At 44.9% G+C, this 12,740-nt stretch overlaps 1 pseudogene; it reads right to left on the bottom strand.

Moving 5' to 3' along the window:
- Positions 1-1,169, bottom strand: part of LOC102853633 — a 4,712-nt pseudogene extending 3,543 nt beyond the window's left edge.
- Between the last annotated feature and the right edge of the window lie 11,571 nt (positions 1,170-12,740).

Below are 12,740 nucleotides of genomic sequence, written 5' to 3'. Positions count from 1 at the left end.
ACTCCTGAGATGGCCCTGGCAGTCACATTTCAAAGGTGTCTTTGCCCAGCAAACATCAAGCTCTTGGCTGCCCTGACCAGGGTGCTGGCAACAGGACAGCCAGCCTGGGAAGTGGCACCAAAGGTAGGTGGGGGGAAGAGGAAGGACCAGGGCTGGCATAAGGTCATGATGCTGGTGAGTTGGAGGGCATTAGCCCCAGGGGCAAAGGCCACTTGACAGACCTAGAGGTGGGATGAACTCCAAAATGAAGATTTGGATCACTCAGGGAGTAAGGAGGTACAGAGATCACCACAACCCCCCTTTGATTCCCCCTCAAGTCGTGAAGCTGGAGACTACTTCAACTGCCCCCAGAGTGGGGGAGGGAGGGACCCTATGTCCAGCATATGAGAGGAGGTAGGATCCATAAATTAAATGTTTCTGGTGGAGTGTGGTAGCCTTGAAGGGAGGGAGGCCTGATGGAGGCACGGGCAGTTGGCTACTGGGTTGCCAGGACGGATGGGCGAACACGATGGGCCTCTTCTTGGCCCAGCGCGAGAAGACCGCCTTCTCTGTGATGAAGTGGTGGGCACTGCGGGGCGCCCGCTCATGCGCCAGGTACATCTGACACTCATCCAGCCGGCCCTTCTCGAAGTAGTGGTAAGGCACGGAGGGGTGGTGTGCCTTCTCTGCAGTAGCTGTCGCTCACCATCCCATAGACCACAATCTCCTCACACAGCTCCAGTGCAAGGATCATGGTGAACCAGCCAGTGCTGAGGAAGGAACCAGACTGTCTCCGGTTTTTGCCGGTCTCGTCCTGGAAGACCTGGTCGCAATAGGCCATCATCTTCTCTGTGAAGGTGTACACCTGCAGGCCCGGGTACATCTGGGTGAGCTGCAGCAGTATGCGGTAGTTGCGGCCGCCGAGCGTCCGGTCCATGTGCCGGCCCTGGCCCCACACCACGTACAGCGTGTCTCGGGCCTGCTGGAAGTAGTGTGAGTAATTGCGCAGCAGCAGTGGCACGCTGGTGTGCGAGATGACACGCAGCGTGCTGCGGCGGCCCACGTCCCTCTCAAAGCCCACCGTGGGCACCTGGTTCATGTGCAGCATGCATTCGGCCCCGTCGATCTCGGCACCCAGGCCAGAGCCCAGCATCTGGCCAGAACTGGACACTACGGCACGGTTCTCGAACCAGCGGCGGAGCCTTCATGCTGCCGCTGCGGCTCAGCAGCCCCAGGGCTGACGTCTTCAGGACTCAGGCCGGGACGAGGTGGGAGCCGGGCACCCCTGGGACGTAGGAGGCCCGGGGAGCGGCGACCGGGATGGGATTTCCCTCCTCCCGCCTAGGCCGTCGCTAACCGGGCAGGGAGGCTGGGGTGCGCCGGCTGCTGAAGATGCACGGATCGGAGTTCCATGTCTGCGGGCCCAGCGGGGCCGGGGTTTAAGCCGTAGCCCCGGGGCGGAGGCGGCGCCCTTAGTATTGCTTTGAATATGAAATGTATTAACAAAATAAAAAGTTCTCAAAAGGTGTGTAATTGACTCAGCGACCTAATCCTCTGCTTTGCAGGCAACCAGTTATACCCTCATTGCATCATTCTCATTTTACCACACCTTCTCTGTAATTCAGATTTCTGTTAACCTTTCATATATGAATTATCTGTTTATATTCTTTGAAGAAGAGGCATTTTTTTTATTCTCAGGTTGTGAGTTCCCCACAGGAGAGGAGATTTATTAGCAGAAAGTGGAATGTTGTGAAGTTAGCCCTTGCTTTGAATTCAGAGTTGTATTAAACAGAACTCTGAATTTCACTGAAAGAAGGCATACGTCCTTAAGGGAGCGGCCTTGATCTCAAAGCAAAAGACAACCTATATAATTGCCTTATTACATATTTTTCTGTCTGGAAGTCTCATCTACAATCTGGAAACCATCAAAGTCACTGTTTTCAAACTCTGCTTTGATAATTTTACAAAAATGTTCTCAAAAGGACAAATACTGCATGGTGCCACTGTTGTAAAACAGGACTGACATCGGGGCTGGGGAGAGACTGAGAAAGATGGGTTCAGTAATGTATACTGCATTGAAACAGATGAGGGAGAAAATTGTCTAAAAGGGATATGTGATTAGGTATTTTTGTCATGATGGGAGTCCAGAGTGAAGGCTTCATAGTTGAGTGGACCTGGGGGAGGGATTGTAAAGCAATTGAGGAATTTTACTTTTCTGGGAGGGGGGAGTGTACCGGGGAAAGGGGTGGGCGGGGAGAGGAATGCAACAATGAAGGAATGGAAATCAAAGTTTCTGTAAATTTTCATTGAAATTAAGAATTTAAAAAAAGGTTTATTGCTTCGTTAAATAGTTACTAAGTTTTAAATGGTGAACATGGTGGTTTCCAGGGGTCAGACTACCTGGATTCAAATTCAAGCTGCTGTTGTTAGGTGCTGTTGAGTCGAGTACCACCAGTAGTGACCCTATGAACAACAGATCTGAACCTGGTCCTTTCCTGCACTAACCACATACTTCCTGACATGTTTGAACTCATTGCTGCAATCACTGTGTCAGTCCACCTGGTCAAGGTTCTTCCTCTTCTTCTCTGACTCTCTACCTTTCCAAGTATTTCCTCTCCAAGGAATACTCCTGGCAACATGACTGAAGTATGTGTGACAAAGCCTCATCATCTCTGCCTCCAAAGAGCATTCTGGCTGCACCCTCTCCAAGACATACTTGTTTTTTTTTTTTGGCAGTCCATGGATGTTCAAAGATCCTCTTCTATGCCACAGTTGAAAGGCATCAATTCTTCCGTCATCCTTATTCATTGTCCAGCTCTCAAATGTGTAACAAGTGATTAGGAAGACCATGGCCTGAATCAGATGTACCTCACCTCATGGACTGCATGGGGATCAGATTGACTACATCCGTAGAACGGCAAGAACCATTGGAGAAGCTCAATATTGGCAGTCACAACTAGACTGGGGTGGACTGTTGGTTAGACCATCAATTACTAATGCAAATTCAAATTGAAGCCAAAGAAAATTTTTAAAAGTCCATGAGAACCAAATATGATCTTGAATCTATTCCATCTGAATTTCAGAATCATCGTAAGAATAAGTTTGAAGAATGGAACACCAGTAATTGAAGACCAGATGAGTTGTGGGATAATATCAAGGATATAATCCATGAAGAAAGCAGAAGGTCATTGCAAAAACAGAGGAGAAAAAACCCCAGAAATGAATGTCAGGAGAGATTAAAAGTTGCACTAGAGTGTCAAGAAGCCAAAACAAAGGGAAAACATGCTGAAGTAAAAGAGCTGAACAGAAGATTTCAAAGGGAAGCTTGAGAAGAGAAAGTAAAGTATTATAAAGGAATGTGCAGAGAGCTGGAATTGGAGAATAAAATGGGGAAAATTCACTGTGCATTTCTCAGGCTGAGAGAACTGAAAAACTTAAGCCTCGAGTTACAATATTGAAAATTGCTGTGGGCAATATAATGAATGACTAGAAAGCATCAAAAGAAGATGGAGGGAATACCCAGAATCACTGTAACAAAAAGAACTGACTGACACTAAAAAATTTCAGGAAGCACCATATGAGCAAGAGTGAATGGTAATGAAGGAGGAAGTGGAAGCTGCATTGAAGGCATTGGCAAAAAAATAAGGCCACAGGACCGTGGGATACCAATTGACTTGTTTCAGTTAACAAATGCAACCCTGTATCTGCTCCCCAGCCTATGTTAGGAAATTTGGAAGACAATTGTCTGGCCAACAAATTGGAAGAGGTCCATATTTGTTCCCATTCCCAAGAAAGGTGACCCAGCAGAATGTTGAAACTATAGAACAAAATCATATGTAAGCAAAATACTGTTGAAGATCATTAAAAAATGACTAGAACAGAACATAGATAGGGAACTGCCAGTAGTTCAAGCAGCATTTAGAAGAGGCCGTGGCACCAGAGGGATTTTTGCTGATGTCAGATGGATTTTGGCAGAAAGCAAAGAGTACCAGAGGGATGTCTATCTATCTGTGTTTCATTGACTATGCAAAGACATTTAACTGTATGGAACACAACAAATTGTGGTTAACCTTGAAGAGAATGGGAATCCCAGAACACTTGATTGTGCTTATGTAAAACCTATACTTGGACTAGGAAGCAGTCCCCAGAACAGAATAGTGAAACACTGCATTGTTCAAAATCAGGAAGAGAGTGTGTCAGAGATGCATCCTGTCTCTATATCTTTTCAATCTCTATGCGGAACAGATCATTCGGGAGGCTGGGCTTTATGAGGAGGAATGTGGCATCAGGATTGGAGGGAGACTTCATCAACAACCTGTTATGCAGATGACACAGCCTTGCTTGCTGAAACTGAGGAGGATCTGAAGTGCTTGCTGCAGAAGGTTGAGGACTTGTAGTCTTCAATATTGATTGAAATTCAACATCAAGAAGACAAAGAAGCTCACCACTGGGACAACTGACAGCACCAAGATGGATGGAGAAGAGATTGAGATTGTTAACAGTTACAGCTCACTCAACTCCATAATCAACACTCTTGGCACCAGCAGTCAAGAAATCAAAAGACAAATTGCATTAGGTAAACCTGCTGTCAGGAACCTTTCCAAAGTATTGAGAGGCAACTATGTTGGTCTAGAGACTAAAGTGCACCTAATCCACGCCATGGTCTTTTCAATTACTTGCTATGCATCAGAGAGCTGGACAATGATTAAGGAAGACAAAAGAAGAATCAATGCTTTTGAGTTAAGGTGCTGGAGAAGAGTCTTGAATATACCATGAACTGCCAAGAAAACAAACAAGTCTGTATTGGAGAGGGCAAAACCAAGTTTCTCTTTGGAGGCTCCATCTCACATACTTTGGGCATGTGGCCAGGAGGGACTGGTCCTTGGGCAAGGATATCATGCTTGGAAGAGTGGTGGAACAGCACAGGAGAGAAAGACTCTAGATGAGATGGATTGATATAGTGACTGGGGCAATGGGGGTTGTTTCAGAATCAGTGAGACTGGCTCAGGACAGGGCAGGCAGGCTTCAGAACTGTTGTACATAGAGTTGCTGTGAGTCACAGGCTACTCAAAGGCACATAACAACAATTGAGTACATTATGTGTCTCATGCAACCAAAAGAGATAATAAGACATTTGGAGTTTACATCTGTAAAGTGAGGAATAGGACAGACTACAGTGGATTACTTAATATAGCCCTAGTCTGTAAATCCTTCCAAATGGCTGCGTGGGAATATGCAGATGAAGTACTGTACCCACCAAGGGCACTGGATAATTTGCAGATAATGTGCTTAGACTCTTGGGTGTGGAGCAATGAAAATAAGGTGTATGAAACCCTACAGTGGCCCCTGTTCAGAAGGAGCACGATTGTAAAAGATCTAGGAATAAGGGAGCTCTGGTGGCCTAGTGGCAAGAAGCTGTACTGCAATCCCAGGTGTACGTGGTTCAAATCATCAGATGCTCTGCTGGAGAAGGAGGGGCAATCTCCTGTACCAGTCAGATCCAATTTGACGGTACACACAAAAATAAAAATTTAAAAAAATATCTAGGAATAGAATAATCCTCTGGACCCAAGATCCCTGTGTTGAGAACCTCCTTGACTCAGGAGACAGAGGTGTAACACTGGAGATGGGGAGAAGCAGTATAAGAGACATGGCAGCAGTTGAACCAGGAGACTAGCAGGAGATGGCATGATGGACTTCTCTGCCTACAGAGCAAGAGAGTTGAGCGCCTTTAACTGACACTTAATGGGGTACCTTTGAATATTTATCAGCAGAGCTGAAAGAACTTTGTAACACTTACCTCAACAGGTTAGAAATCAAGGCTGAGGGTTAAGGGAAGAGAGACAGTTGCCTGCAGACATGGCTGAGAAGAGGTCCTGATTGAAGAGTTGCATCCTTAGTGTTTCTGAGCCTGAATTGTAACCTGTTACTTCCCTAATAAACCCCATTACTAGTGAGTATGAACTTTGAGTTGTTTGTGACCATTGCTCTGAGTTATTCAACTCAGCAGAGAAGTAAACAAAGGTACAGGATAGCTGATGTCAAAATTGGTAAAAAAAAGTTTGAGGGATGAAAGCATGTCTGTCCTTTTCAGGAATCAGTTTCACAGGAATCAGTCTTGGGTTGTTGATACAAATAATGTTGGTGCATCGTGAATGAATGTAGCCTTTCTAGAGTCTTTGTAAGTCCTCCCAAAAAGACTGGGTCAAAGTATGCAGTTGAAGTGCTTATGGCCCACGAAGGGGATTGGATTATTGCAAATAATGTGCTCGGCCCTTCACAGGAAATCAGTCTTGGGCTGCTGTTGCAAATAATGACTCTCTTTCCTCCTAATGAAGTTAGAGAAGTTCTGATCATACTGCTCCGACACCATTTGTACTTGTTATTGTTATGGGCTGTCGAGTCAGAACCAATTCATAGCTGCCCTTTAGTTAGTTTCCAGAGGCTATAAATCACTGGGGAGGAGAGTGTCCATCTTTCTCCTGCAGAACAGTTGACAGAGTTGAACTACTTGTCTTTGGGTTAATAAATACCTTTTTCATTAGAGAATGATCGGTACTGGGCAAAGAAGAATAGATAGAACAGGGTAAAAAATATTGGGGGTGAAGGTAAAGATATAGGAGCAGGTTCCAGAGTTCAGTAGCTTTTTGCTGAGAGATAGCACAGGTGGGAAATTATAGACAGAATAACAAGTGTGGAGGCTCAACTCTGAGTGCACGCTGGCATATTTTAAGGACAGCAGAGTGGTCATTGTGGATGGAGTGGAGCAGTCAAAGGTGTGGGATAGGAGATGAAAACAGGTATGAATGATAGTTAATGAGTAGAGCCCACTGGAGGATTTAGAGCAGAGGAGTGCTAGAATTGGATTTGTTTTTCAACAGGATCACTTTGGATGTGCTGTAGAAGGTCAGGGGTGAAGGCATTGAGAAACGAAGTAGAAGCTGTGAGCCTGGTTAAAAAGCTGTTACCGTGAACCTGGTGAATGCTGTGGTGGCTCAGACAAGGTGGTGTCAATGGGCATAAACAGAGGTGGTCAAAATCTGGGTATACCTTGCAAGTAGATCCAACAGACACCAGATGTGTGAGAAAGTTACCACATAAGATTTCAGCATTTTTAACTGTAGCAATTCAAGGATGAGATAGGGAAGCCTAAAGTAACTGAGCGGATGGGGGATGATGAGATGTTCACTGTTAGGCATGAGATGGAGCTATTAATTATATAGCCCAGTGAAAAAGTTGATATCAGTCTGGAATTGAGAACAGCAGGGCTAGAGGGGTAAATATTTGAATCTTTAATATGTGATATTTAAAGCTATGAGGCTGGTTGAGACTCTCCAGGGATTGAACATATTTAGAACTGAGATAGGAGATTTAAGGACTGAATCCTGGGCCCGCCAACATGAAGAACATGGACATAAGAAGATAGCCAAAGAACAGAGAAGGGAGGGAAACCCTGAGATGGTGTTTGGGGAACAATTGATGAAAGGGAATCAAAGAGCAGGAGTGCTTGGGGACACTGGATGTAGCCACATGGAGGGCAGTAGGGGCTTTGAGACTTTTTAGGTAAGTAGGAAGTGAGCTGATTCTCAAGTATTGGGAGCCATGAGAGTGATGGTTTATGGAGAGTCCCAGATACTGGTAATGATCATGGACGCAGATGCCTGAGATATGATAGAGGAACAGTCATTGGAGCGGAGGACAGGGGAGACTAGATGTAGGGCTGTTAGAAGACCATCTGAGTGTTGAAATTACTAGGAATTAAAATAGGAGCAAATCGATTATGATAGAGAAGGAGGGGATGGACCCAGGAGCTAGTAAATAACTGCTGAGGAGGAGTGGGTGCTGTGGATGACATGCGGTTGAAAGCTGGTATCTTACATGCATGAAGAGGGGAGAGAGAATAATGGCCTGAAAGTGTCAGTGAAGAGCAGAGCAGACATCTTCACATCTACGCCAGGGAGAATGAGTTTGTGGGAGGTTAGAGGAGAAACCGCTGAGAGGCTGCTGGAGGGATGCAGCGTGCCAGGGCAGAGCCATGTTCTAGCAAGGATGAGAGAGGAATATTCAGAGAAAAATGTCTAAGAGTGGAACCTATCGATGTTTTGGTATCTTTGTGGATGGCAGAAGGCTTTGAAGAGTTGAGGGAGTGGGAAGGGGCTGTTTAGAGCTACTTGTGGCTTAGAGTTAGGGGGACCAAAGATTGCCTTGGGCCTGGGAGAGGAATAAAGATGATAATGAGATTCGTGACTTCACATGAGTGTTGCTGAGTAACTCGTAATAACAATGATGAGTCAAATTTAGGACATGCCAGGCCTTGCATGAAGCGTGTTGCATGTTTCATCTCCCTGAATTCTGCTCAATAACCCTGTGAGGTAGAAACTATAATTCACCCACTGCACTGAGGAAATAAGTAAATGATCAGCGGCTATAAATGGTGGAGCCAAAATAGGAACCCAGACAAAGTGACTCCAGAGCCCAATTAACCTTGCATCCAGGCTTTTTATAAATATCTGTTGCTTGAAAGACAAGCAGGAAATTGACCTTGAGAAACCAGAAACCAAAGTTTCTTCAAAGTTCAGCCTGGAAGCCCCCTTACTTCTTAAATTAAAAGTTCCTACTTTAATTTGCCCATAAATTTAATCTTTCCTTTTATTGGGTGGAAATTTTACAAATGGGAAGGAGGGAACTGTGGGTGAAAGAAGCAAAGTTGTGGTGCACAGAGGATGAGCTGCTTCACCACAGACACAGAGCCTGGGGTCAACTGTGGCCTAACTGGTGTGAGGCTTGAGGGTGGGACCTTCTCAGAAGTGTTGGCCCCTGTCTTAGTAGTTTAGTGCTGCTCTAAGAGTAATGCCACAGGTGGGTGGCTTTAACGGACATTTGTTTCCTCACTGATTAGAAAGCTAGAAGTTAAGACTGTAAATGGAAGCTCTGTCAGCTCTGGAAGAAGGTCCTTTTAGCTCTGTCCTTCCCTTGGTGATCTTCATGTGGCGTGAAGAGCTAGCTTTCCCCAGCTCCTCTTTTTGCTTTCTTGTATGGAATCTACTCTTTTATATTTACAAAGATATTAAAAAGATATTTAAAACACACTCTACAGTAATTCTGCCTCTAATATAAAAAATCCTTTTCAAAATAGAATTGTAACTGTAGGTATTGTTAGATGTTATTGAATTGAGTATGAATTATAGCAACCCTATGAACAACAGATCTGATCCCTGTCCTGGCTTCCTCTTCATCTCTGACATACTTGAGTCTATTGCTGCAGTCACTTTATCAATCTGTCCTGCTGGGGATCTTCCTCTCTTTTGTTGATCCTCCACCTTTCCAAGCATGATACTGCCTTCCGAGGAACAGCTCTCCTAGCAACATGCCCAAGGTATGTGAGATGAAGCTTTGCCATCTTTCCTCCAAGGAGCACGCTGACTGTACTTTCTCTAAGACATCTCTTTTTAGGATTTACAGTACATTTTTGGGAGCCCACAATTCAATCCATTATAGCCCCAATGAGGTTTACAGCTCAGTCCCAGACATTGACTGTGATTATTGTTCCTGAGAATACAGTAGTGAAGGCATGGGTCTGCATTGGGTTCTGAACTCCACAACTTCCCAGCTTTGGCCTGCTTGTCTAAGTGGCAAATAAGGAAAAAGTTAGGGGTCAGACAAGGTGCACGCCTTCTAGACCCCCTATACCGAGAGCTGAAAAGGGTCTGGAATAGCACATCGTGCATCCCTTCCTCGGAACCTCTGTCTCTCTCCTCAGGCTATGGTTTGTCTGTTCTGATACTCACAGGCCCCAGCCATACTCTGAAAGAATCTCACGGAGAGCCTTTATAGGTCCAGTTCTCTTTCAGCATTTACCATACTCAACCTGAAGAATTAGGAATGTGGGACATACCTGTTGTTGTTGATTGCCTTCAAGTTGAACACGACTCATAGTGACCCTATGAACAAAAAGCCTGAAGCCCCTCTACAACTATCGACATTTATCAAAGTTCATAGAGTTTCTGGAGGCATGTTGTTTAGGAAGTGGGTGCCACTCCTTCTTCCAAACCTATCATAGGATGTTAATGTTTTCGTATACCATTGAGTTGCTTATGATGTTCAGCAACCCTATGTATAGCAGCTCTGAACCCTTCCCTGTCCTGAGCCAGTCTCACTAATTCTGACACACCAACCCCCATTGCCCCAGTTACTGTATCAATCCATCTCATCCAGGGTCTCCCTCTCCTGTGCTATCTGTCTACCCTTCTGAGCATGATGTCCTTCCTTAAGGATCGATCTCTCCTGGCCATGTGCCAAAAATAAGTGAGGCAGAGCTTCAAAATCCTAGCCTCCAAGGAAAGACTCGGTTTCACCCTCTCCAGGACAGACCTATTTGTTTTCTTGGCGGTCCATGGTATGGTCAAGACTCTTCTCCAGCACCACAACTCGAAGGCATCTATTCTTCTTCTGTCATCCTTAGTCATTGTCCAACTCTCTGAAGCATAACAAGTAATTGAGAAGACCATGGCCTAGATTAGGCACACCTTTGTTTATAGACTGACATTGTTGCTCTTCAGCACTCTGGAGAGGTCCATGACAGCAGATTTTCCCAATGCAATTTATCTTTTGATTTCTTGACTGCTGGTATTAAGAGTGTTGATTATGGATCTGAGCAAGCTGTAATTGCTAACAACCTCAGTCTCTTATCCATCTATTATGGTGCTGCCAATTGGCCCAGTGGTGAGAATATTTGTATTGATGTTGAACTTCAATCCATATTGAATACTACAGTCCTTGACCTTTTGCAGCAAGTGCTTCGGGTCTTCTTCAGTTATAGTAAGCAAAGTTGTGTCATCTGCATATTGTAGGTTGTTAATGAATCTCCCTCTGATCTTGATGCCACACTCCTCATAAAACCCTGCTTCCCGAATGATATATTCTGCATACAGACTGAAAAGGTAGAGGGACAGGGTGCATCCCTGATGCACTCTTTTCTTGATTTTGAACCATGCAATGTTTTCTTGCTCTGTTCTGAGGACTGCATCTTGGTCCAAGTATGTTGTTGTGTTATGTGCCGTCGAGTCACTTGAGACTCATAGCGACCCTATGTACAACAGTCCTAAACTCTGCTCTGCCTGTACCAATCGCACTGTCTCTGATACACCCATCCAGATTACCCCAGTCACCAAATCGATCCACCTCATAGAGGGCCTTTCCCTCCTGCGCATGATGTCCCTCTGCAAGGACTGGGTCCTCCTTACATGTCCAAAGTATGTTAGACGAAGCCTCAGAATCCTTGCCTCCAAGGAACCGCCCGGTTTAACCCTTTCCAGGATGAATCTGTTTGTTTTCCTAGCAGTCCATGGTACCCTCAATAATCTTCTCCAGCACTACAGCTCAAAGGCATAAATTCTCCAAGTATAAGTTTCATATAAGCACGATCAAGTGTTCTGAGATTCACATTTTCCTCAAGGGTAGCCACAATTTATTATCATCCACATAGTCAAATGCCTTTACATAGTCAATGAAACACAGACATTCTTCTGGTACTCTCTGCTTTCTGCCAAGATCCATCTGACATTGGCAATAATGTCTCTAATGCCACGACCTCTTCTGAACCCAGCCTGTATTTCTGGTAGTTCTCTGTCAATGTACTGCTCAAGTCTTTTATGTATAAACTTTAGCAGGGTTTTGCTAGTGGGTGATATAAGAGATACTGTATAATTTCCACACTCTGTCGGGTTTCATACATATAGTAACCTTATTGGGTAGATGCCATAGTGTGAGTAGAGGTCAGCCAGGTCAGGGTGAAGAGTCTGGAGAGACTTTCCAAGCTGAGGAAACTAGCCTGTGGGAACATCTTGGGGCAAGCTTGGCTCTTTCAGGGAGTTAAGAGAAGTTCTTCATGGCTTGAGGGGATATAGAGCATGGTGGTGGTGAGCATAGGGTTGGGGGTGGGCCTTGTAAGCCAGCGTTGGGGTATGGATTTGACGTTGGTGGTGAGAGGTCTAAGTAAGATCCTTTGCTCCTAAAGCCGGCTCTGACCTGGGAAATTGCAGATGCCTGGTTTTACCTAAATCTCCACTAGGTGGCGCGTGATCTCTGCACTGTTGGCTTAAGTATGGGCTGGTGTATCAGGGGAAGGAATGCCTTGTAGTTTCTGAGCCTAGAAGTTGGTTGGATGGTCGAGGAATGTGTGTATAAATCAGCACTTGGACACCCTGGGGCCTCTGTGGCCCAGATACTTGCAAGGCCTTTCTGAAATTACTTCAGTCAGGTCCTCTCACCCAGAATGTGATGATTTGTGATGTGATGAGGGCTTTCTTGTACACATTCCCTTTGCTTCATCATACCTCAGACATTCAGATTTTTTATCTTTACAGAGCAAAAGTGCAGGCAGAAGAAAGTCAAGGATGCACCCAAGGTTACTTAGCTGGTTTATAGTGGGATATGTTGTCAAAGATAACAAAGGGCCTTATAGAGCTAGATTTAGGTACAAGGCTAACTTTCAAAGGATCTTTTCTGAGTTACCTCAAAGGAAGGAAATAGAACCACAGGTTAATGATTGCAGGATGTGGATTTGGGGAGCCATTTATTCATTCAGCACATTTATTAAGCATCTACTATTTGCCAGAAATTGTTCTAGACACTAGTGAGAATAAAGCAATGGCTAACATAGATGTGGGTCCCTTTCTTCATGCAAGGGGCAGTCTAATGTGTAGAGAAGCAAGTAGTATACAAGTAGACTGGTCAGTAATTTTATCCTGAGAGATTCTGGC

This window comes from Elephantulus edwardii, unplaced genomic scaffold (genome assembly GCF_000299155.1).
Source record: "Elephantulus edwardii isolate Elephantulus edwardi_28Jun2011 unplaced genomic scaffold, EleEdw1.0 scaffold00130, whole genome shotgun sequence".
Lineage (NCBI taxonomy): Eukaryota > Metazoa > Chordata > Mammalia > Macroscelidea > Macroscelididae > Elephantulus > Elephantulus edwardii.
The sequence above is the reverse complement of the archived record's forward strand: the minus strand, read 5'-3'. Positions and strand labels throughout refer to the sequence as shown.